Source organism: Nicotiana tabacum, chromosome 5 (genome assembly GCF_000715075.1).
Source record: "Nicotiana tabacum cultivar K326 chromosome 5, ASM71507v2, whole genome shotgun sequence".
NCBI lineage: Eukaryota > Viridiplantae > Streptophyta > Magnoliopsida > Solanales > Solanaceae > Nicotiana > Nicotiana tabacum.
Genome location: NC_134084.1, coordinates 105,503,577 through 105,529,560, shown reverse-complemented (window position 1 = coordinate 105,529,560; position 25,984 = coordinate 105,503,577). Strand labels below are relative to the sequence as shown.

The window sequence follows — 25,984 nt, the reverse complement described above, 5'->3', positions numbered from 1 at the left end:
CTAAGGCAAGGTTGTCATGTTGGGGATTACGATATAACCAATGCACGAATCTGTCACTTTATACCTCTCGGTAGTTTGAGTGATTTTGCCCTAATTGACTTTCTGAAGACCAATTGGGTATGATAATTGTACAAGCAATTTAGGTTCAAGTCGGGTATTACTATCTCTAGGTGTAACTCTTTAATTGGGGCTATCAATCTCTTGAATACGCCCCAATTCCTTGTTGGACTAATTTTCCTAGACTCAAGCTCTCTTTCTCAAGAAGACCCCAAGTCAAAAAAGGCACAAATTTAGTGTTTGCAACCACTAATTCAACATGGAAAACTCAAATTAGTCCAAATATCAAACACTCATAGACATTCAAGCCTTAAAACTCAAAACTCATCAAATACCCTCACTAGGATTGAGCCATACCCTAGCTAATGGGTCTAGCTACTCATAATAATGGAAGAAAACAAAGAAATAGATGAAGAAAAACCCATAAGATTTAATTACAAGCTAAGATAAAGAAACTTCAGTGTTAAAGTAGCTACAAATTACTCAAAATGGTCAAAAACCACCGTTCACGAGCTCATCTGAAAGTTAGATTACAAAAGATGAACTAAAAATGAGAAAAAAAAGTATTTATACTAGGACAAATTTTCTGGATAAAAATACCCCTACGGGGTACCACGGACCGCAAGAAATGGAGTGCGACCGCGGTGAGGCTTTTTAGCTTCAAGACTTTGCTCTCTGAACTTGGCCACCGCGGCTGCGGTGGCTTCAACTGTGGTCCGCACAAAAAGGACCCCGGACCGCATTGGCATTGATGTCCAAACTCCCAACTCTCTGAACCCCATCTTTGCGGACCGCACAAACTCGATTGCGGCCATGGTAATGCCATTGCAGTCCGCACAAAATGCTTTGCGGCCGCAATACTTGAGTTTCCAAAATATGCGCCTATCTGAATCTCCTCATTGCGGACCGCACTAAATGGAATGCGGCTGCAGTGGATCTGATGCACTGTGCTTGGACTTATTCTTGTTACTTGTGCATGTTTCACTCCTTTTTGAGTTGGTTTTGACTAATTGTCACCTTTTTGACCAAACACTGCAAACAATTACAATATGTAAGCCTTTGGGACTATTTTGTATACATTTTTAATCAAAACTCAAGTAAGAAGGAGTATAAAATGAACCATAATCCCTAGTTATCAACTCCACCAATCATAAGCTTTTGCTTGTCCTCAAGCAAACAAAATAAGACCCACCTCCTTAAGAGTAAATTCAAGAAAATTCAGCTGACCTAAAGTGACCTCATCTAGCATCAATTGGGACTAACAGTTGCCCTTAATTCAAATGAATCATTAACAACATTCGACCTTCCAAACACCATGGATTTAGTATGACACAAGAGCATCAAGAGTTGACTCAACCCATCAAAGAAACTCTTTCTACTACTTTGGTCATTGTGGAACCCAAACTCATACTCCTCAACTTTCCCTAATCAACCCTCACTTTTAGATTGTAACACTCAGAACGAGGATTGTGGAAAACACACTTATCTCTCAAAGAAAGGTCACAAGTCTGGCTCTAAGTATCATAAGCTTTCCCCTTATGTGAGTCACCACTAATGTAAGCTTCATACAACTCAAGATCATATAGGGCTTTTGTGGAGATATAGTGAAGGCTCTTGGTTTAGGGTAGGAAATATTTTTGTCTAGGTGGGTTCCATTTTCCCTTAAGCAATTCATTTGCTTTATTTTGGCACATATTCTCTTGACTTTTTGAGTCATTTAACTTCTTTCTTAGGGGTTAGAGAGACACACTGTCACTCTTTCTTGTTCATTTCAAACCTTTTTCTCCTTTCTGAACTTTCCACTCCTTTATCATTTCTTTTATTGCATCCCTTCATTTCTTCTAGATTGTTCATTCTTTTTGACTTTTTGATTTTCTTTCTTTTTCATTGCCTTTCCTTTTCTTTATTTTGCACCTTTTTACCACTTTGTTGCATTCCTCGTCTTTCCCCCAAACTTATGCTTTTGCCTTGTGCTAAGGAAAGATAGGATGCCAAGAGAGTGTCTTTTTTAGAACGGGTAAAGGCTTGTATCATGGTTTTTGAAAGAAAAAGGTCTATAGCTCAAAAGGGTTGACTAGGTATATTATCATTGGTAGGCTAATGGAAGTTTTCAAGATGTCATTTGGATAAAGGAGAGCTTATAATGACATCTCAAGTCAAACTACACTTACGATTTCACCTGGACAAATATTCAGGGCAAGTTCTAGACTAATGACTCGGGACTTGGACTTGCAATTCAAATTCTCACCACACAAGATATGAGATTGCTAAAGAGACAGAGTTGGGGGCCCACGACAACCTTAGCTACGATTTGAGCAACACAATGGTCCCGAAAAACCACTTGATGATTATCGACCAACACAAGAGTCTCAAGATCACAACTTTCACCATCCTATACACAACAATTTATTTTTGACTATAGGATCAAAGGTAAATGTGTTAGGCCCAAGTGAAGCTTTGCTTGAGGCACCATTACTCACTAGCTACTATTTACACAAAAAGCAAAAAGAAAACAGACTCAAACCCTTAAGAAGGTTGTCATGCCATCCATCATCGGGAAGAGCCTTCCGGTTCACACAAATTCCACCTTTGGAAAGAACCATGGCATTAAGAAAACCAAAGGCTTATTGCACGCAAAAATTCAAAACAAGAAGCTATGAAAATAAAATAAGAAGCTATGAAAGAAAAAATGTGGAAAGTAAAATGAATATATACAAGAGGGGATTTAGTCGAATATACATAAGGGAGAATGAATATATACATCAGAACATAACTTTATATGCAGACCAAAAGTACAAAGTACGAAAAGTGCAATAAAATGATAAAATTATGTACATACCATAAGTAAAAAAGAAAGCATAATAAAAAGAAAGTAATGTCATATATACAACCCAAATCATCCAAATAGGGTTTCCCCTTCAAATGAAAGCTAGCATTGTCCTCAATGCTAACTAACCAAAATAAGCACAAGAAAAGATAGAGAGGAAAAAGAAACTCCCTATTGACCCTCCGTCTGCATAGGATCATGAGTCTGGGTATCAGGGTCCTCGGACTGCTCGGGAACCTGTGACTAGATCCCTGTCACCTGTGTTTGCACTAGGTCCTGGGCATGAACTGGAATCTAGGGCTGGCTAGAGGAACCTCCCTGCGGGTCCTCCAACTCTATAATAGCATCATCAGTACGGGGAATCACCCTCTTCCTCTTTGCTGGCCTCTCTGTATCCTCCTCCGGCTCAGGCTGGGCTGTTGGGGCCGGGTCATGCAATAAAAGATACAAAGGCAAGTGATCAGCCTTCAACTTACTTCCTCCCTCAACTCTTTCACCGACTCCTTGGAAGCACGAGTCTTTCTCAGTTTATGTCTCCTTAGCAAGCTCCTTCAATGCCTTTCCATGAGAATCAACAACATCTATGATCAACTTCTAGTTGTCCAAAAGCTCCTTGAGAGTATCCTTCACTGACTGTGGGACCAGTGGCTGAGGAGGTGCAGACTGGGCTGCCACCAAAGTAGAAAGTACAGACAGTTTAGAAGTGGTTGCCTGCATCTAGTTGTTGATACTGGCAAGGGTCTGGTTCAAGCGGTGGGCAGTCAATGGGTAGGCTAAAGAGGAGGGAATATCTGGGGCAGTGGTAATGGAGGGTCCTGGGGCCATGTCTGGGGTGGCTCAACGAGGCTGAGTAGGAGCCACTACTACTACTGGCTCTTCAGAATGGCTAGTAGAAGTAGTGATTTTGCCTTTAGGGTCCTTGGAGTTGTCTGGACCCTTGGTGCTGTACCAGGAGAAAGTTGCCTTGGCTTTCACTTTCACATCAAATCTTCTCTTCTCCACATATAGATCCTTAAAATACATGGTTAGGAAATTTGGGAAGAGGTATGATCTATCACCTTCGTTCACCACCCGTGTAATCACACTAGACATCACATTCCCGATGTTGATCGGGTACCCTGCCATGATAGATTCCACCAATATAGCCCTTGAGATAGGAAGAGAGTTTTCATGAGTGGTGGGGCCTAGCTTGATACAAACAAATGTCTCCCACCCTTTTGCTTCAAAGTTCAGGGTTCTCCTCAGAATATTTACTCCCACTGTCAACCATGCTGGGGTGGTACCTGGGATTGCCAAGTACTCAGCTAACCACGGACGGGCATCCTCCCCCAAAGATACCTTGTCTAAGTACAATGTCTCACCCTCCTTCGGGAAGCCCAGGTAGTCATTGATCATTTTTCCATCAAACTTTACTTTCAAATTTCGCACCTTAGTCACTGTAGTTCCCTTTTTGATGTGGGCAACATTGATGTAAAACTCCTTGACTAAGTGCTCATTGGCATCCTCCACGTGGCCTATGAAATAGTCCCAGCCTGTTCTCTCTCTGAACTGCCTCAGCACATTGGGGTTGTGAGGAAAAAGGTCCTTTGTGATGAATTTCTGCTCAGGTATCAATTTCCTCTCGGGCACCATTCTTTGAACTTGTGGTAGGCCACTTCACTCACGAATTTATCTTTCCATGTTTCCGGATTCTTGGTTCTCTCTACTCCTCCGACTTGGGGCTCACCCCCTCCTTCTTCTTCTATGGGATCCTCACCGGTAATTGAAGCTGTAGGTGAGGTAGAAGAGGCACTGTCACTACCTGCAGCTGAGCCCTCAGACAACTCAGAAGAAATTTGCACTGACGCTTGGGCAGTAGGGGTATCTGGAGGTGTATCTCTCAATCTAGGTCTCTCCGTCTAGTTAGGGACACATTCTGGCACGGAGTCAGAGTCGGATGCCTCCCGAGAGGGCATATACTCACTTCCCGACTGGAAAACAGCTCTATCAGCAGCCCGTATGATCATTCTGGTGTCATTGATAGCTTGCCAGGCTTGCAAGGTCAATCTAATCATCCCTCGTCCCCTACCCCGGAAGGACTCTCCTTTCCCTTTATGTTTATCGCCTCCTCCTCGAGATTTCACCATTATCTGCAAGGAGAATGCATTCTGTTCTTGTTAATATCCTAGTGTCAGATAAAAACAGTGAAGTATAAAATTGCAGACAGTTGAAAATGAAAAGCAGAACTGCAGACGCAGGCCACACAAAATGAAGTGCGACCGCAAAGAAGCTACCGCGGACCGCACAAAATGCACCGCAGTCCACACTGAGATGGGGGTCAAACTACCCACTCTCTGATAAAGGCCACCGCGGACCGCACAAAATGGCATTGCAGTCCGCATTAAGGCACCACGGACTGCACAAAATCCACTGCGGCTGCGGTAAGCCAAGAACAGTAATACCTACCTAGGGTTTCAAATATTCGTCTCAATTTTAGCCTAAAACTACATATTACTGATCCTCTAGGTGTTTAATCGACTTTCTTTACTAACTAACCCTAATTTAAACATTATTAAGCAAAACTTACGCAACACTTTAAAGAACAGGGAAGAAATAAAAGAAAAACTAGCTAATTAAAAGAAAATAACAAAGTTAAAAACTAAGAAAAAAATTAAGATTACAAGTTAGTGAGATGCAACACAGATGATTGACAATAGATTGTAATTTGTGCAAATAGGGCTTGGATGAACAGTACTTTTTTTACTATAGAGAGCAAAGGATCGAAAAGTTTGAAATGAGGGCCTCAGGTCCTATTTATAGAAAAAGGACCTGGGGCCTATTTCACCTACCCACCGTGGACCGTACAAAATGGCACCGTGGTCCGCGGTACTCACAAACATGAATCCCTGGGCGATGTCCACTGCGGGCCGCAAGAAATGCAATGCGGCCGCAATGATCTACCGCGAACCGCACAAAATGCATTGCGGCCGCGATGGCAAACTTCAGAGAACCCCAATTTTGGCTAATTAACTATGCGTACCGCATTGTAATGTTTCTCCTGCACTAAGGAATTTGCGGCCGAACAAAATGCAATACGGACACAATGCAAACTTCAGAGAGTGTACATATTTTCCAACTTGTCCTGCACTGCATCAAAACAGTCCTACAACATTTCACAACCAGTTAATGCAAAAGCAAATCCTATACTACAAAGAAAATCAAAGAAAAACAAAAAGAAAGACACATGGATTGCCTCCGAAGAAGCGCCTGATTTAACGGCACGACACGACACAGGTTACCATCAAATCACTTTAGATGGAGTAGTGCCACCACGTGGTTGTCATCAATCTTGCCCAGGTAGTGTTTGACCCTGTGCCCATTAACTCTAAAAACCTCCCTATTTTTTTTCTTCAAGTCAATTGCACCAAACGGAGTCACAAACACCACTTCAAAAGGTCCACTCCATTTCGACTTAAGCTTTCCCGGAAATAGACGTAATCGAGAGTTGAACAAGAGAACCAAATCACCCACTTTGAACTCCCTGCCATGAGCATATTTATCATGAATGTACTTCATCTTGTCCTTGTAAAAGGACGAACTGGAGTAGGCATGGAATCAGAATTCATCAAGTTCATTAAGCTGCTCCACACGAAGATTTGCTGCCACATCTCATTCAAGATTCAACTTCCTCAAAGACCACATGGCCTTGTGCTCTAACTCAACCGGTAGATGGAAAGCTTTCCCAAAAACCAACCGATACGGAGACATACTAATCGGAGTCTTGTAAGCAGTCCTATAAGCCCATAGAGCATCATCCAACTTCTTTGACCAATCGATCCTATTTGCATTGACCGTCTTTGGCAATATACTCTTGATTTCCCTATTTGAGACTTCAACTTTGGCCACTCTCCTGAGGATGATAAGGAGTAGAAACTTTATGATTGACACCATACTTTGCAAGCAAAGTGTCAAAAGCTCTATTACAAAAATGAGACCCCCATCACTTATGATTGCACGAGGAGTGCCAAACCTTGTAAAAATGCTCTTCTTGAGAAATGCAACCACACTTCGGGCATCATTGTTGGGTAAAGCCAAGACTTCAACCCACTTTGAAACATAGTCAATTGCCACAAGAATGTATGTGTTCCCACACGAGCTAACAAACGGGACCATAAAATCAATGCTCCATACATAAAAAATATCAACTTCAAGAATGGTATTGAGAGGCATCTCATCTTTCTTCAAAATTCCACCCGCTCTTTGACATTCGTCGCATCTCTTCACAAGTTCACTTGCATCTTTGTACAAAGTTGGCCAATAAAGCCTGCAACTAAGAACTTTTGAAGCCGTCCTCGCCCCGCCATGATGGCCACCATAGGGAGAGGAATGACAAGCCTCTAAGATACTCAATTTCTCCTCCTCCGGGACACACCTTCGGATCACACCATCCGTGCAAATCTTGAACAAGTATGGCTCATCCCAATAGAAATCCAAACTATCCCGTTTGAGCTTTTTCCTTTGGTTAGAAGAGAGCTCACACAAATTTTACCAGTCACAAGAAAATTAGCAACTTCCGCAAACCATGGCATACCATTCACCGACACCGAAAGGAGTTGCTCAATGGGAAATGAATCATTGATCTCTAGGCCATCACAAGGCCTCCCCTCCTCCTCCAAGCGGGACAAGTGGTCCGCCACTTGGTTTTCACTACCCTTCCGGTCCACAATCTCCAAATCAGACTCTTGAAGTCACAAGACCCATCCCATCAGTCTAGCTTTGGAATCCTTCTTCGTCATCAAGTACCGGAGTGCGCCATTATCGGTATGAGCTATGAACTTGGCACCCATGAGTTACGACCGAAATTTCTCCATTGCGAACACAATAGCCAAAAGCTCTTTCTCAGTCACCGGGTAGTTAACTTGAGCGTCATTCATTGTCATGCTCGCGTAGTACACCGGATGAAATATTTTATTCACTCTTTGACCCAAAATTGCCCCAACCGCAACATCGCTCACATCACAGATGAGCTCAAAATGCAAGCTCCAATTGGGTGCAGCAATAATAGGAGTGGTGGTCAACTTGTGCTTGAAAAGTTCAAAGGCTTGCATACATCTTTCATCGAACACGAACTTGGCATTCTTTTCCAATTACTTGCATAAGGGATTCACTACCTTTGAAAAGTCTTTGATAAATCTCCTGTAGAACCCCGCATGCCCAAGAAAACTTCTAACTCCGTTGACAGAGGTAAGGGAGGGAGCCTTGAAATCACATCAATTTTTGCTTTGTCCACATCTGTACCATGCTTTGAAATTTTATGCCCAAGAACTATGCCCTCCTCAACCATGAAGTGACATTTCTCCCAATTAAGAACAAGATTGGTTTCTTCACAATGGGCCAACACTTTATCAAGATTTTTCAAACATTCATCAAAAGAATCACCCACAATGCTAAAATCGTCCATGAACACCTCCAAAATATCTTCCACCATATTGGTGAAAATGACCATCATACACCGCTGGAATGTAGCTGGTGCATTACACAACCCAAAAGACATCCTAGAGAAGGAAAAGGTGCTATATGGATAAGTGAAAGTGGTCTTCTCCTGATCTTTTGGAGCAATCAAGATTTGGTTGTACCCTGAATACCCACTTTGAACTCCTTGCCAGGAGCATATTTATCATGAATGTACTTCATCTTGTCCTTGTAGAAGGACGAACTGGAGTAGGCATGGAATCAGAATTCATCAAGTTCATTAAGCTGCTCCACACAAAGATTTGCTGCCACATCACATTTGAGATTTAGCTTTCTCAAAGTCGACATGGCCTCGTGCTCTAACTCAACCGGTAGATGGAAAGCTTTCCCAAACACCAACCGATATGGAGACATACTAATCGAAGTCTTGTAAGCAGTCCTATAAGCCCATAGAGAATCATCCAACTTCTTTGACCAATCGGTCCTATTTGCATTGACCGTCTTTGACAATATACTCTTGATTTCCCTATTTGAGACTTCAACTTGGCCACTCGCCTGAGGATGATAAGGAGTAGAAACTTTGTGATTGATACCATACTTTGCAAGCAAAGTGTAAAAAGCTCTATTACAAAAATTAGACCCCCATCACTTATGATTGCACGAGGAGTGCCAAACTTTGTAAAAATGCTCTTCTTGAGAAACGCAACCACACTTCGGGCCTCATTGTTGGGTAAAGCCACGGCTTCAACCCACTTTGAAACATAGTCAATTGCCACAAGAATGTATGTGTTCCCACACAAGCTAACAAACGGGCCCATAAAATCAATGCTCCATACATAAAAAATATCAACTTCAAGAATGGTATTGAGAGGCATCTCATCTTTCTTCAAAATTCCACCCGCTCTTTGACATTTGTCGCATCTCTTCACAAGTTCACTTGCATCTTTGTACAAAGTTGGCCAATAAAGCCTGCAACTAAGAACTTTTGAAGCCGTCCTCGCCCCGCCATGATGGCCACCATAGGGAGAGGAATGACACGCCTCTAAGATACTCAATTTCTCCTCCTCCGGGACACACCTTCGGATCACACCATCCGTGCAAATCTTGAACAAGTATGGCTCATCCCAATAGAAATCCAAACTATCCCGTTTGAGATTTTTCCTTTGGTTAGAAGAGAGCTCACACAGATTATACCAGTCACAAGAAAATTAGCAACTTCCGCAAACCATGGCATACTATTCACCGACACCGAAAGGAGTTGCTCAATGGGAAATGAATCATTGATCTCTAGGCCATCACAAGGCCTCCCCTCCTCCTCCAAGCGGGACAAGTGGTCCGCCACTTGGTTTTCACTACCCGTCTGGTCCACAATCTCCAAATCAGACTCTTGAAGTAACAAGACCCATCCCATCGGTCTAGCTTTGGAATCCTTCTTCGTCATCAAGTACCGGAGTGCGCCATGATCGGTATGAGCTATGAACTTGGCACCCATGAGTTACGGCCGAAATTTCTCCATTGTGAACACAATAGCCAAAAGCTATTTCTCAGTCACCGGGTAGTTAACTTGAGCATCATTCATTGTCATGCTCGCGTAGTACACCGGATGAAACATTTTATTCACTCTTTGACCCAAAACCGCCCCAATCGCAAAATCGCTCGCATCACACATGAGCTCAAAATACAAGCTCCAATTGGGTGCGGTGATCATAGGAGTGGTGGTCAACTTGTGCTTGAAAAGTTCAAAGGCTTGCATACATCTCTCATCGAACACGAACTTGGCATCCTTTTCCAATAACTTGAAATAAGGGATTCACTACCTTCGAAAAGTCTTTCATAAATCTCCTGTAGAACCCCGCATGCCCAAGAAAACTTCTAACTCCCTTGACAGAGGTAGGGGGAGGGAGCCATGAAACACATCAATTTTTGCTTTGTCCACCTCTATATCATGCTTTGAAATTTTATGCCCAAGAACTATGCCCTCATCAACCATGAAGTGGCATTTCTCCCAATTAAGAACAAGATTGGTTTCTTCACAAAGGGCCAACACTTTATCAAGATTTTTCAAACATTCATCAAACGAATCACCCACAACGCTAAAATCGTCCATGAACACCTCCAAAATATCTTCCACCATTTCGGTGAAAATGGCCATCATACACCGTTGGAATGTAGCCGATGCATTACACAACCCAAAAGGCATCCTAGAGAAGGCAAAGGTGCCATATGGACAAGTGAAGGTGGTCTTCTCCTGATCTTTTGGAGCAATCAAGATTTGGTTGTACCCAGAATACCCATCTAAGAAATAGTAGAAGGCACGCCCAGCAAGTCGATCTAACATCTGATCAAGAAAAGGCAATGGAAAGTGATCCTTGCAGGTCACTTTATTTAACTTGCGGTAGTCCATGTATACCCTCCACCCGGTGACAGTCCTTGTTGGAATCAACTCATTCTGCGAATTTGTAGCCACGGTCATACCATCCTTCTTTGTCATACATAGCACCAACGAAGTCCAAGAACTATCAGAGATGGGGTACACAACCCCGACATCCAACCACTTAATCATCTTTTTTTTCACAACTTCTTGCATTACCTCGTTCACCTCCTTTGATGTTCCAAGAAGGGCTTTGCATCATCTTCCAGAATAATCTTGTGCATACAGAATGCGGGGATTATCCCCCAAGTATCATCTAAGGTCCATCCAATTGCCTTCTTCCACTTTTGGAGCACCGCCAATGTGGTATCAACCTACATGTTAGTAAGACAAGAGGAAAGAATAACTAGCAAAGTTGAACTAGGGCCTAAGAACTCATACCTGAGGTGTGGAGGCAACGACTTCAACTCCAACACTGGAGGTTCCTCGATTGAAGGTTTTTTTGGTGGAGTCTTCCTATTTTCAAGATCCAAAGAGAGTTTCCTAGACTCATAAGTGTAAGAGCCCATTCCATGTAAAGCATTCACACACTCCACTCTGCCTTCATCGTCGTTTACATCAAGATTCAACAATACTACCTCTAAAGGGTCCTCCACATTGATCATTGCACTAGTATAATCAATTATCACTACCGTGACAAGGTCCACAAAGGAGCACACCTCAGAACTGTTGGGCTGCTTCATTGACTTACACATATGAAATGCCACTTTCTCATCACCCACATGGAAGGTGAGTTCCCCTGCTTCAGCATCAACTAAGGCCTTCCCAGTAGCAATTAAAGGTCTTCCCAATATGATTGGAACCTTATAATCTACCTTATAATCCAAGATCACAAAATCAGTTGGCAAGATAAATTTTTCCACCCGGACAAGAACATCATCAATAATACCCAATGGTCTCTTCATAGTTCTATCCGCCATTTGCAATCTCATAGAAGTCGACCTCGATTGCCCAATACCCAAAGTTTTAAAAATTGAGTAGGGCATCAAGTTGATACTTTCCCCCAAATCACATAGAGCTTTTGCAAAGTCCGCACTCCCCGTAGTACAAGGAATGGTGAAAGCACCGGGATCTTCTAGCTTCGGGGCCATTCAGTGCACTATTGCACTAACTTGGTGGGTCAACTTGATAGTTTCACCATCCATGGATCTTTTATTTATCACCAAGTCCTTCATGAATTTAGCATAACCCGGCATTTGCTCTAGAGCCTCCACCAAATGCACATTAATGGATAAGCTCTTCATCATGTCAATAAACTTTTTAAACTGATTCTCATTTTTTTGCTTTGCGAGCCTTTGAGGATAAGGTGGAGGTGGACTTGGCAAAGGAGCCTTGGCTTTAGGCACAACCATTTCCGTCATGTCTATTACGTGTTCCCTAGATGGGTTCACGTCATTCTGAGTTTCCATCTCGGCATCTTGGATATCAATACTCACTTCCTCATTCATGTTCTCATCAATCACATTTTCAACCACCAAAGGAATCTCATCTTCTTGTAACTCAACTCCATCACTCAAAATTTGTTTTTGTTTGGAGGCATTCACATCACCGCCTCGTCCACTCCTTGTAGTTACCGCCATAACATGATTGTTTCCACCCTTCGGGTTAACTACCGTATCACTTGGTAGAGCCTCCTTAGGGCGAGTATTCAAGGATGTGAGATTTAGCCTAATTGAACCTCCAAGTTTCTGATTGAAGTATTGTGGGAAGACAACTGAGCATCAGAGTCCGCATTCTTTTTCATCATCTATTCAAACACCATTTCAATTCTCCCCATTTTTTTGTTGGAAGAACTAGGATCTTGGGATGGAAATGGAGGTGGATTGTTCGGTTGTTAATACATTGGGGGCCATTGAAAGCCTTGCCCCCGATTTTCTTGATTGCCATTGTTCCAACCACCTTGATTGTTGTTACTACCCCAGTTGTTGTTGTTGCCATTACAATTTTCCTGATTGTTCTGATTATTAATCTGATTGCCCCAATTGGAATTGTTGTTCCCCCAATTACTATTTTATTGTTGTTGTTGATTGACCCAATTGCCTTGGGGTTTCCATTGTTGTTGGTTGGAAGAATTGCCCCTTTGGCTCTGATAATTGTTCATATATTGCATTTCTTTGTTCTACCCATCATAACCATCATCCTGGAATCCACCACAATCATTGTCAAATTGATCCGAACTCCCTTGGTTCTATTGACTTCTTTGTCTTCTTTTGTTCACTAGCATGTTGATACCCTCCATAGCATTTACTTGGCGCGGATTTTGAACTTGTTGTAACTGTGCCTTTTCTAGCTGGTTCATTGTTGTTGTCAGCTCTGCTATAGCCTGCCTATGATCATGTAGCTCTTTGTGCAAGTGAGTGACCATGGGGTCACCCTGTGGCACATTGGCTCTACTTTGCCAAGCGGAGGACGTGTCAGCCATCTCGTCAAGAATGTCACAAGCCTCATCATAAGACAACTTCATGAAATTACCCCTAACAAGTTGGTTCAGTATATACTGGTTTGTTGTGTTAATGCCCCGGTAAAAAGTCTGTTGTATCATTGCCTCAGTCATATCATTGTTGGGGCATTCCTTTACCATGGTTCTGTATCTCTCACAAATCTCATGTGATGGTTCGGTGGGCTCCTGCTTGAAAGCTAAGATCTCATCCCTCAATGCTACCATGTGCCCCGACGAGAAAACCTTTGCAATGAATTTATCCGCCAACTCATCCTAAGTAGTGATGGAATGGTTGGAAAGTCATTCAAGCCAATCCAATGCCTTCCCTCTAAGTGAGAAAGGGAATAGTCTCAACCGAAGTGCATCCTCTGACACATTAGTTTTCTTGCTCCCCCAACAGGTATCCACAAAACCCTTGAGATGTTTGTAAGCATTCTGATTGGGAGCACCCGTGAAATACCCTCGCTGCTCCAACAATGTCAGCATCACATTAGTAATTTGAAAATTGCCCGCCTCTCCTTTGCACTAGCATATCCTTGGTTGGGAAGCACTCCAAGAGCCACTCTTGGAGGTGGCGGGGGAGGGTCTGGAATATTATCATTGGCATGACGGCCTCTCCTTTGAGCTTGAGGTACTATATGAACCTCATCATCAATATTGTCATCTACCTCCTCCCCTGGCGGAAGTTCTCCAAGAGGTGCGATGTTTGCTGCCATTTTGTACCTGAAGTTGTGACACACACAAATTAGTAACACAGAAAGAAAGAAGAATAATGCACAAAACTATTTAGATAGATATCCAAAACTGTTAGCTCCCTGGCAATGGCGCCAAAAAGTGATCGGAGCCAACCCTGCACCACTACAAAGTAGCGAGAGTGGTCGAAGCAGCTTTTACCCGAGATGGTCGGGATCGAATCCACAGGGAGCTAGAAGTGGGAATTGGATTCCTATCTAAACTAGAGATGCGTATTGCTCTTAATTACTCTTCCAATCTTCTTTTGGTTGTTTTTTACTTCTAATATTTATGCTAATAGTATGCTAAATTAAACTAAGAATGATTGCTTGTAGGGTGTTCTAAATAGTTAAAGAGGCACTAGGGAAGTGACTTTCTCCTAGGTGAATACTTTACGGGTTCTCGAATCTGAGGCAAGGTTGTCATGTTGGGGATTACGATATAACCAATGCATGAATCTTCTCACTCTATACCTCTCGGTAGTTTGAGTGATTTTGCCCTAATTGACTTTCTGAAGACCAATTGGGTATGATAATTGTACAAGCAATTTAGGTTCAAGTCGGTTATTACTATCTCTAGGTTTAACCCTTTAATTGGGGCTATCAATCTCTTGAATATGCCTCAATTACTTGTTGGACTAATTTACCTAGACTCAAGCTCTCTTTCTCAAGAAGAGACCAAGTAAAAAAGGCACAAATTAGTGTTTGCAACCATTAATTCAACATGGAAAACACAAATTAGTCCAAATATCAAACACCCATAGACATTCAAGCCTTAAAACTCAAAAACCCATCAAATACTCACATAATGGGTCTAGCTACTCATAATAATGAAAGAAAACAAAGAAATAGATGAAGAAAAACCCATAAGATTTAATTACAATCTAAGATAAAGAAAGATCAGTGTTAAAGTAGCTACAAATTACTCAAAATGGTCAAAAACCACCGTTCACGAGCTCAGCTGAAAGTTAGATTACAAAAGATGACCTAAAAATAGGAAAAGAAAGTATTTCTACTAGGCCGAATTTTTTGGACAAAATACCCTTGAGGGGGGGGGGGGGGACCGCGGACCGCAAGAAATGAAATGTGGACGCGGTGAAGCTTTTTCGCTTCAAGACTTTGCTCTCCGAACTTGACCACTGCGGGCCTCATAAAATGCACCGCAGCCGCAGTGGCTTCAACTGCGGTCCGCACAAAAAGGATCGCAGACCGCATTGGCATTGATGTCCAAACTCCCAACTCTCTGAACCCCATCTTTGCGGACCGCACAAACTCAATTGCGGCCGCGGTGTGGCCATTACGGACAACACAAAATGCTTTGCGACCGCATTGCTTGAGTTTCCAAAATATGTACCTCTCTGAATCTCCTCATTGTGGACCGCACTAAATGGAATATGACCGTAGTGGATTTGTTGCACTGTGCTTGGATTTGTTCTTGGTACTTATGAATATTTCTCTCCTTTTTGAGTTGGTTTTGACTAATTGTCACCTTTTTGACCAAACCCTACAAACAAGTACAACATGTAGGCCTTTGGGACTATTTTGTATATATTTTTTTTAATCAAAACTCAAGTAAGAAGGAGTGTAAAATGAGCCATAATCCCTAGTTATCAGACCGCGTGTATCGGCCTTGTGTGGTGACTATTGAGGGTTTTGGAGACCAGAGTGGATCTTTTGTTGCTTAGTATGGTGGATTTTGATGTGATATTGGGTATGGATCGATTCTCTCTGCGTCGTGCTATTTTGGACTATTCCGCTAAGACGGTGACGAGGCTATGCCGGGCATGCCATGAATTGAGTGGCGAGGTTCGACGGATTATGATTCCCAGTATAGTGATTTTATTTTGAAGATCCAGCGGATGGTTGGGAAGGGCTGTCTTTCTTAATTGGCCTTCGTGAGGGATGTCAGAGCAAAGACTCCCACCCTTGATTCAGTTCCGGTGGTGAGGGATTTTCCGGATGTGTTTCCTGCAGACCTATCGGGCATGCCATCAGACAGGGTTATTTGTTTCAATACTAATTTGGTGCTGGGCTCGCGACCCATCTTCTATTCCACCGTATCGCATGGCACCGGTGGAGTTTAAAGGAATTGAAGGGGCAGCTTCAAGAACTTCTTGATAAGGGGTTCATTAGTAGACTAATATGGATGTGTGTTCTGCATCGAGTTGGCTTTGTTGAATCCGAGTTGCTATTGTTGAGGGATGTGTTGATTCGATTATTATTGAGCTTATTCGTATTCTGTGGTGATCTATGAGTTACCTTTCCATGTTGCGAGAAGTTATGATTTGTTGGTTATAGGCACATATGGTGCGGTTCTATTGGGGTCTCATAGTAGAATTCAAGCCGGGAAGAGTATTGGGTATTGCTCGGTTGATGGCGTATTGGTTATATCCTTTTGGGTTTGTGTGGTGTCATGTCAGTTGCTTCTCTGCGGTTATGATGATCTACTTTTGGTACTAGACATCAAACTGTGCGTGGTAATTGATTTTGGGCATGGTGATTTGAGATGTTTCATGTGGACTAGTGTTTGGATAGGGCCGCGTATTGCAGCAAAGTTATGTGGAGGTATGATCGTTCGGGTTAGATTTTTGTGCTTTGGTTCTACGGTGTGTGATGGGTTCTAAGAATTATGTTATGGTGGTACTAGTGAGCTTGCGGTACAACTCTCTCTTTTGAGTCATTTTCATGATTTGAGTACATTTGGGTTATTGCTTTTTGGTGCACGGATTGCACGAATTGTGGCTTTAGATCGTATTGATGTGTCATGTCACCAGAGTAGTCGTGTTAGATGAGATGAGGTCATTAAGCCTAGAATGAATTCTATTGGATCCGACTTCAGCATGTTGGAAGGGTAATATCAGAATTCGGCTTAGAAATTTACTATGGTCCTCGCCGGAGGAGAGGGAGCTCCATGACTGGTTGATCTAAGGAATGGTTATGACTCTCTGCATTTTATTCATCGTTGGAAGTACGAAAGTGTTGGAATGAGGCTTTATTTGATAAGAGGTTTATTATCGGTATTCGGTTGTTTTGAGCAGTTGCTTTGATTTCAAGTTTTGGCTATGAGTGTTTGAGTTATGTGGTATATCATGTGATTTTCGTCTTGAATCGCGGATATGATTTGATACAGTTTTTTCGGACTTATACAGTATATGGAGGTGAGATTTTGATCGTATAGTTGATTTCGGAATTGGAAATTTGGTTCTAAGGTTTATGGGCCTGGTTGGATTGCGAAATTTCAGTTATGTCGTGCTATCGGACCTATAGGGGATAGGGTGACGTGGGATCACCCCCGGGTATGTGCATGGTTAAGTTATACAACAATTTGTTGGCTTTTGGAACAACTCTAGGCACGTTCGAAGATGAACATGTGTTTAAGTGGGGGAGGATGTAACGACCCGACCGGTCGTCTTGAGCATTTGCACTTCACTCGCTAGTTCTCGGGCATGACTAGCCCCACATGGTGTATTATGACTTATGTTATCGTCAGTTTTGGTTTTCAGGTTAATCGGAATAGATATGGAAGAGTGATTTTCAGCTTGAAGCTTTAAATTTGAAAGGTTTGACCAAATCTTGACTTTTTAGTATTCGATCTCGCATTTGGATTTTTATGATTTGATTAGCTCCGTTGGGCGATTTTGGACTTAGGATCATGTTCGGAATGGAATTTGGAGGTCCATGGAAGATTTAGGCTTGAATTGGCGAAATTAAAAACTTGGCATTTTCTGGTCGGCAGAGGAAATCTTGATATCGGGGTCGAATTGGAATTCCGAGACGTGGGCCCGGGTTTGAGCAAATTCGGGATTTTTGATCTAATTTGATAATTTTCGTATGGTTTTCATTCCTTTAGCGTATATTGATGATAATATACTAATTTTGGTTAGAGACAGAGCATTTGGAGGCCGAATCGAGAGGCAAGGGCATCGCGGGCTAGAGCTTGGCTTGATTTGAGGTAAGTAACGCTTCCAAACTTGGTTCTGAGGGTTCGAAACCCCGAACTATGTGTTCTATGATTACTATTGAGGTGACACAAATGCCAAGTGACGGGCGTGTGGGCATACACCGTGAGAATCACGGTCTGGATCATTCCATGGCACCGCTTAGTGACTCTTTCTTGCTGATATCTGTATTGTGATTATGTAATTAAGTTAATGAGCTATAAATCATACTAATTATCATGTTAAGGCTTCACGTCAATACTATTGAGACCCGAGAGGTCGTTTCTTGCTGTCATATCATTAGCTTTATTGATATTCTATACTCAGTCATGTTCATGCATATTATATCATGCCTCAGTCTCGATTATTGTTATTTGGCATATCATATCATTGTTCGGGCTAGTATCATGACATTTTGAGCCCGTGTGTGTGAGACTGGAGAGTGATGAGTGAGTGAGCCCGAGAGCCGGGCTAGAGCTTGGCTTGGGATCGGGCTGCAAGCCACAACGGGATATTGATTATGCCTCCGTTGGCTTGTTATAGCGCTTGGGCTGAAAGGAGCCCCTCCGGAGTCTTTACACCCCCAGTGAGCGCAGTTGATGCTATTGAGGGATGGATTTTCCCGGGACATGGATCTTCTCCGAAGTATTTATACCTGGAGATGGATCTTCTCCATAGGGCTGGAATGGCCTTCCTTGGTACTGGATGACTGCGGTCAGTGATATGTATATATATATTCCGGGATGGATCTTCCTTGGGCCGGATGGCCATATACTGTATCGAGTGGTTGGGCACTTGTGAGCGGAGGTACATTATATATTTTTTATGCTTTCCATGCATTGGTACATAGAGATTTGTTGAGCTTTATACTCCGTACTGTTCAGATTGTATTCATTTACTGTTGAGTTTTATGCTTGAACTGCAAGCATGCCTACTTTTCTGTACAGTTTAATTGTATTACCTGTTGAGGTTTGGTTCGTCACTACCTATCAGTCTAAAGGGTTGACTTGTTACTTACTGAGTTGGTGTACTCACATTACCCCATGCATCTTGTGTGCAGATTCAGGCACTTTTGGGATCCAGTGGCGGTTGTTGATCGAGGCTTCTGACTAAGGAGATTATTGAGGTATCTGCACGGCATTCGCAGGCCTTGACTCTCCAGCTTGCTTTTCAGTTGTATTTCAGTTGCTCCCTTAGATATTATAATAGACTATGTATTTTCCTTAGACGCTCATGCACTCAGTGACACCCGATTTTGGCCTGGATTGTATCTATTCTTGGAATTTCTTATGTTTCAAATAGTTCTTTAACTGTTAAAAGCTTTCGTAAATATTTTCAAACTTATTATTGTCGTGTTGATTGTTGAGTTGAGGCTGACCTAGTTTCACGATAGGCGCCATCACGACGGGTTAGGTTTTGGGTCGTGACAAAAACCTAAGTATATCCAATTCTTACATACAATACAAATTGCTCGGATTAAAAGATCATAATATGTACATATCCAAAGTAAAATAAACATTATCTAATGAGCAAATTGATAATTATTTTTTAACTCTATTTGAAATGAAAAGGACAACATTATTATAATTATAAATTTGAATTTGGCATCTTCTTGACCCACCTACAGAACTCTAATAAGCGTCCAAATTGAAACAACGAATGTAAGCATCATCCTGGTGATAATAATGGACTGTCAGCATGTTTAAAAAGAAAAAGAAACATATTATTTATTTGTTTCACAACGATATTAACCAAATAACATATGTATGTCCGTGAATGCTAACTCTAAACATCGGAAAAACAGAAAGGCTAATAATCTTTATATATATAATTGAGGGACATTAAAGAGGTGATGTGGCAGCCTCTAAAGTCAGAATTTGTATTTATCTTTTTCCTCAATTTTTTATTATTTTCTCCATATGTTGATTTTTAAAAAACCCAAAAATCGCCTCTGTAATGTTTGGTCCATACTAAAAGACCGAAAAGTCACGTCTATTACACATCAATTCCTCATAAATAAATCAATGTGTAAAGATCAGTTTCAATAAACAATCGTTTTCACCTATTCAAAGCCGATCGAAATGCCTTACTAATAAAGAACCGTTTCTCTTAGAACTTTAAAAGCCTCACAAATTTTTCTATCAACTATAAATCCCATAAGCCACCATCAGAAAAATAGGAAAGAAACTTGAAAAAGAATAAGGAAGAAGAGGAACTGTTACGAAGAAGACTTGGAAGAACGTAACATTCACATTTTTTCATTATTCTTGCATTTTTGAATGTGGTATGTCTGCTTCCATTATTTTGTCCCTTTCGGTTTGATTCTTTCGTTTTAACTTTTGCTATTTAATTTCTGTTTATAAATTAGGATGTGGCGGTATATTGAGTTAACACATTGCTAATACTGATGGGTTTTTAATTAATTTTGTTCTTTTGTGTTTGATAGATTTTCGTATAATGAAGACTCCAACATCTGAAGGCAAATCGATAACAAAGTTGCCCATATACACGAGCAAAAGTTGTATATGATTTGCAGGTTTCTCATGCTTTAAACTCTGATTTTATTATTTTGTATGTGGATGACTTCAAATTTTCTTCTCCTTTTTATCATATTTTTTTTTGATAAATTTGTCTTTTTTTGCAGTTGCTTCTTTGGGTGTTCATATTATGCTGTTCTTCTGCTAATGATTATGCATATATACGGAAAGAGCAATAATCATAAAGTTAATATTTAATGTTATGATAAAATATCGAAGAAAAAAGTGTTTGTCGTTCTCTCTTTCTTTTTCTTTTTCATGCAACTCTTGCCATTTTGAGTTTACATCTTACCCCAATGTTAGGGAGCGCTTTACCCCAATGTGGAATTTTTCGGTGCGAATCCGGATTAGTCGGGCTCCAATGTGAGTATCGAATATCGGGTGAGAAATAAAAAAAAAGAGTTTACATCTTACCCTCTAATAACTAGCACATGTTTAAAGAAAAGAAAAAAATTGCAGAACCGTTTCCTCTTTAGAAGATCTCATCCAATTAGTTTTTTTATTTTTTTCTTTGGGTATAATTATCTAATGCATCAAGATCTTTTAGTATACCCTTACATAACTTTTTTCTTTACAAAAATGAAAATAAAATAGAAATATGAGTGTACGTAGACATTTTTATTATGATCAACTTATAAAATGATTATACATTTTACTCGATGTACAGAAAAACTTACAATTACTCCGAAGATGTTAACTAAAAAGAGACAATTTTACCTTTTCTTTGCTTAATTAATTTTATTCCATTATTTTTAATATTATTTATTCCCTCCATTCACTTTTAGTTGTCCACTTTTGACTTTATACTCCTTTAAGAAAAAATAAATGAAGTATGTATTTTACAATTTTACTCATAATAATGATAGCATCTTCAAAAGTTTTGGGGAACGAGTAGTTAATGATAAAGGTAAAACAGGAAAAAAAATTGTCTTTCTCGTGATTTAGTATAGTGAACAAATAAAAGTAAAAATATATTTTTAGTATAATAAGAGTGAACGGAGGGAGTATGAACAATATTTAATTAGAAATAGAACGTAAACAGACATAACAATTTTCTACGTGTTGAATAGACTATTTAGTGAGGAATAAACGTGTATGCATGCGTGTGTTACCTTTTTTTTTGTGGAAATGTACGTTTTATATAATACTCCCTTAGTATATTTTACTATATTATCCCTAATTAATATTTTATTAGACACCCCTTGATCTATGGTGTAGATGTAAAATGGTAGAATGTCTCTTGGATTTCTCAAAAATCAAACTGGACAAATAAAAGTAGATATTTTTTTTAGTATAGTAAACAAGTAAAATTAGACAAAGAGAATACATTTGTTTCTTATTTATGGTACTATAAAATTTTCTTATTCTTCTATATCAACTATCAATTAAATTCAAATAATTAAAAAAAAAATATTTGACTAATTAACTAGTCTAAAGAATATATGAAAACAAATAAATCTATGAACAAACAAAAAAGAGATGAAAACTACCAATCAAGATGGCATCTGGTTTCCTCGAAATTAGCAGATGATGATCTGCCATTAGATTCCAGAGGAACCTTGAAATCACACTCAATCTTTGGCTTAATTTTGCGTGTTTTTATCCGACCAAATTTTAGTCTTATCCGCATGTAAAGCTTCACTTCCATCTCATATACTCCTGAATTTTTCTCATTATTATAATTGGATTTCTCTCTGTCTCCCAGTAGAACCAAGGTTTGACCTTTGAACACTGAATGCAAGCTGCTAGTATTCTTGTGACCCTGATAAAATGGTTCCAAAATTTTACTAGCAAATCTCTCCCCTTGATACAAAGCTCTAGCTTCAATTGAATCGTAGTAAATTCCAATACGCTTGTTGGGGTTTCTAATAGTCATGTTGAGAGCAAGATCATAGTGAATAGTGTTGTTTGTGGTGGACAATTCGAACTGAGTCAACATGGCATCAGTCACGTAGAATTTGACTTTGTTAGGACGAAGAACGAGCCATAGAACCAATGCAATGACTCCAATGATGATGAGAAGGGTGAAGATAATTTGGCAGATGCAATTGCAAATGCAACTGCAGAGGCAGCTACATGGGTTGCAGCTGCTGCCACCGCGACTACGGTGGTAGGTTTTGGTTGGTGGCGGAATGGAAGGGCCATAATAGGCTCCGTTGAAATGGGATTGTGGCATAGCACCTTAAGGAAAACAAGAAATGCAGTAACTTAAAATTTCTGTGTTTCTATTAAGTATTTGTAGCAAAAATTGGTATGAGGATGATCCTTTAGTGGATGAAGATGAATATATATACACGTCTGTTTTGGTTTTTTGTGGTAGATGGGAATAGTGTAATTGGTAAGCAAAAGCGGATAATATAGTTGAAAATGCCGTGTTATGAAGTGGTTAGAGTTTGAAAGACGCGGTAGTTTTTGTAGCAGTACTTTCGTAGAAATCAGAGAAGGCGTGATTTTGCTTCTGCATAAATTTCATACGAAATTTCACTGCGTAATAGCAATGGAATTTTGCGATTCTAAGTGAGTACGGTGGAATCTTTCTCAAGAATATCATACGAATTTTTTCCTACTTCGATCTGCTGTCATGTGTTATTACAATTGACGTGTGTTAGAGGGATTGTCAAGAGGATCGACTCAGGTATGTTAAGGCTATCTCTTCTTTCCTTTTGGCATGATCCATACGATACAAACGAAACGAGTAAATGCACAACTTCCATAAATAACTCTATTCATAGAAGTATTAGAGGTGCCTATGTTCTTGAATTCCCATATGTCTTATTATTCTATCGTTTGTTCATGGGTCTCAAAAAATACGTAAGTTCATAAAGTTTATTTCATGATATTAATCAGAGGCATAATGGTCTTATGATAATTCTGAGAGATTGTATTGACGTATTTCTCATGCATTGCATTCATGTACATTGAAACATGACCAGATAGCATTATATACGCGTATATATGTATACATATGTATATGAGATGTGGGAAAAGGTTACGACGTTATATACGCACCACTACCTGATCAGTTGGCATACGTTGATGATTTTGCCCACAATGGCTGAGATGATATGATGGGATGCCCTCAGAGGCTTGATGATGTTATGAACACATGTACCTATGCATGACATGACATTCATACACATATGCATGATACTATAAGTATCAAATAATTTACAGAGTTATCCAGACTTACATGTCGAGTCTTTTACTCCATGTTTCTCTCATGTCTATTGTTTACTGATTTTCATTTCTTACATTTCGGTACATTATTTGTACTGACGTCCTTTTTGCCTAGGGACGCTACGTTTCATGCCCGCAGGTCCCGATAGATAGGTTGAGGGTCTTCCAAGTAGGCTATCATCTCAACGGAAGATGTTGGTGCGCTCTATTTGCTCTGGAGTTGCTTATTTTGTTAGTATGATTTAGACATGTATTGATTGGTATGTCGGGGCCCTATCCCGGCCTTATGACATTTATGTACTCTTAGAGGCTTGTAGGCATATGTCATGTATATGAAAGAGTGTATGGCCTGGTCGGCCTATGTTTAGTGTACGAGTGATACCATCTCGTTGTCCCAAACATAAATGTGTAGGGCGATCTCCCAGAATACCGTTCCGTAGTCCCAAAGTAAATATGCAGAACAGGGGGATCTCCCAGAATACCGTTCCATAGCCCCAAAGTAAATATGCAGTACATGGGGATCTACCGGAATACCATTCCGTAGTCCCAAAGTAAATATGCAGCTCAACCAACAAAAATAACAGTTACAGCAAGAAAACCTACAATTTATACTAAGTTCAAATCAAGGAAAGCAGGTAAATTTCACTAAACATACTGCACAGAGTTCAGATAGGCAGTTAAAACACGTAGGCATGCTATTCGTGAAAACGGAGTTTTACATCAAATAGCCCATTTACGTACTCATCACCTCATATAGACGGCGCTCACATATCAAAATAGTACCAAATCCTAAGGGGAGTTCCTCCCACAAGGTTAGATAAGCCACTTACCTTGAACCAAGCTCAAATCAATCCGTCACAATGCTCTTTCCACGAATATCCGACTTCGAATGGCCCAAATCTAGCCAAAACCAATTACATAACATAAATATAACTATAAGAAACCAATCTAGCTAATGAAATCAAAGCTAAGGCAAGAAATTGGAAAAAATTGCCCAAAAAACCTCTCTGGGCTCACGTCTCTATTGATACCCAATTTTTTCCTATAATATTTTTAAAATGCATATATACCTTTAAAACTACGCATTAGCATCACTTGGTATTTTTTCATAATTTTTACATCTTAAAATTAATTTATCTCAGTATTTAATTCATATAAATAATTACAAAATTGTATCACAAATGTTTTAAAATATTTCTTGATTTAATATTACTATTTATGGTCTTATTAGGTCCTAATTACTTCATAAGTGGCCAGATTTAAATCTTTTGGTTACAATTGCAATAATTTTCCAATTATAGCTCATGCATACATCACTACATTATTTTACCATAAATTAGCCCGATATATTTTTAAAATATTTAATAATTATTTTAAAGTATCCCCGTGCATGAAAATTATTTTTTCTCATTGTTAATTATTTTATAAAATAATTTTTGTTCAAATACCTAGGTATTTAACAAATAGCCTTTTTTATTTTCAAACTTAACCCTTTTAATACCAGCCCAAAACCTCCTTAATATTAAACCAAAAACCAGCTCAAAACCCTAGGCCCAATATGAATTCACCCGACCCAATACCTTGGCTAATCCTGGCCGTTGATCATTTTGATCAGCGGTCCAGATTTTCCCTACCATAATTAAACCCTAATGCGCCCCCCAAACCTCTCATTTTCTCTCCTCTCACCCGCCGACATTCACCTATCCTCCTCCCAAATTCTCTCTAATCGCCGATATTGAATATCTTGTGATTTTACCCTAATGTACCTCTACTAAGGTTCCTTGGTCCAATTTCTCGACTAATTCTATGTCTTTATATTCATTATGTTTATCTATTCATGGAAAACCTGTTTTTCTCCTTAAATCAGTGTTATTTTGAATTCTTGATTTACTAATTTGTTTCGTTAAAACTTATATGCTGAGCCTTAATTATTCCTTTATTTGTAACCTTATTTAGTTTCTTGCCTTAGTTGAATTAACTGCGATACTTGATGATTCTTATTAATTGTTTCCTTAATTGAACTCCTGTTTATTCACCCCTAATTAACTACTCTGTACCTAATTCCTACTTGATTTCTTTCCTTAAATATTTGTCCTACTCTTCACCGTTGATTGATTACCCCTTGATTAGGGGAGATTTTACTGATTTTACGTATGACTAATTCTGTAAATTTTCCTAATTGCTACATAATTGATTCTTTACCTTATTCTGATAACTCTTGATTACTATATATACTCTCCTCTATTCTCACTCCTGGACATGAACATTAGGCTTAGCCGGCTGAAAGCCAAGGCTAACCGTAGCACAATCTTTGCTCTACATTCTGTGTTCTTCTTCCTAGCTGGTATGCCTCTGATTAAATTTTAGAATCTGAACCCTATGTGTTTCATTACCG

At 40.1% G+C, this 25,984-nt stretch overlaps 1 long non-coding RNA gene and 1 pseudogene across 1 annotated transcript; one reads left to right on the top strand and one right to left on the bottom strand.

Annotated features, from left to right (window-relative positions):
• The first annotated feature begins 19,935 nt into the window (after positions 1–19,935).
• On the top strand, positions 19,936–20,654 carry LOC142181206 (uncharacterized). Its single transcript, XR_012709692.1, has 3 exons — positions 19,936–20,159; positions 20,322–20,411; positions 20,520–20,654. It is a non-coding gene; the product is annotated as an uncharacterized LOC142181206 (long non-coding RNA).
• A 1,068-nt stretch (positions 20,655–21,722) lies between these two features.
• LOC107829434 (NDR1/HIN1-like protein 10) lies at positions 21,723–22,696 on the bottom strand (annotated as a pseudogene).
• Positions 22,697–25,984: the final 3,288 nt, after the last annotated feature.